Genomic DNA, 1,274 nt, shown 5'->3' with positions numbered 1-1,274 from the left:
TATTTTATTATAATAACATTATAACAATAACAAGGTTAGGCTTAAAACTTTCGTTTTTTTATAAAATTTATAGTCAGAGTGGCTCAGGTTATCCTGAGCTATCCCTATAGTTATGCTGCTATAGGCTTAGACTGCTGGAGGACATAGGGACCCCTTTTTCATCATTCTGCTTCATTCTATCTCTATTCTCCTACTCTGCAGAATCTGTTAGTTCAATCTCTAACGTTCTGCTCTCTCTGCTTTTTCTCATAGTAGCTTCTGGTCTGTTCCTGTTTGGCTGTGATTGCATCCTGGAGAGAAGTATCAGCTGTGCTGCTGCCATCAATATCTTTCTTTCTAGAATTCGGAGCTTGGCCTCTTTTTGAATGCAGTCCTGCTTCTCTGACTGTGACTAACTCTCTTCATCCTCTGACATGGGAGCTGGGTCAGAACTCGTCTGCCTGGCTGTGGGTTTCCTGGACAGGGCCGCCTGTGGAGCTGGTTTACAGTTGCCTTTTGTATCTCTGCTTCTGTCTCCTTAAACCCCAGTCGTCCTCAGCAGATGGCCGCTCACGCTGAGCCTGGTTCTGCTAGAGGTTTGTTTCTGTTAATAGGGAGTTTTTCCTTCCCACTGTCGCTACAAGCATGCCTAGTGTGAGGAATTGCCTTTGAGGTAATGAATCAATGCAATCAACTGGTTTTCCTTAGATAGAAAACTTTTAATTAAATTGACTGTATTATCTGGTTGAAGTGTAAAGTGCCTTGAGATGACGTGTTGTGAATTGGAGCTATATAAATAAAGTAAATTGAATTTAATTGGACACAAGCATTAGCAGATTTCTGCTTGATCTTTACATTTATTCAGCTATAGAAGGTTTTGCAGCTTAGAGGATTGATCCTGTCATTAGTTACCAAAAGCATGGGAGCTTTTTTTTCTCACTCTGGGTCCTAGTCTTGGAAAACTCTAGTTCATTAAATGTTTATTGAATTTGGTTGTCTTGTTTCCCTGTCAATGTGAGAACATTCCAGTGACAGAGGCTATGAGCATTTAGGAAAGTCCAGTTTACATCAGTGGAGAGGAGACAATAAGTGAGGAAAATATACTTTATCATTATTTCTCTGTACCCTGTGATTTATACCATCCAACATGGAAAGACAATGAGTAGATCCACTGACAGCTTTAAATCAATGACAGACGTGCCTCAATTATATATGATAATGGAATTAAGAATCATTTATGTAATTATTCCTGTTGGTAGCCTCACTGCCCTGCGAAGGACTGCCGACCTGTCCAG

The sequence above is a fragment of the Cyprinodon variegatus genome, unplaced genomic scaffold (assembly GCF_000732505.1).
Source record: "Cyprinodon variegatus isolate N-32 unplaced genomic scaffold, C_variegatus-1.0 Scaffold282, whole genome shotgun sequence".
NCBI lineage: Eukaryota > Metazoa > Chordata > Actinopteri > Cyprinodontiformes > Cyprinodontidae > Cyprinodon > Cyprinodon variegatus.
Note: the sequence above shows the minus strand (reverse complement) of the source record.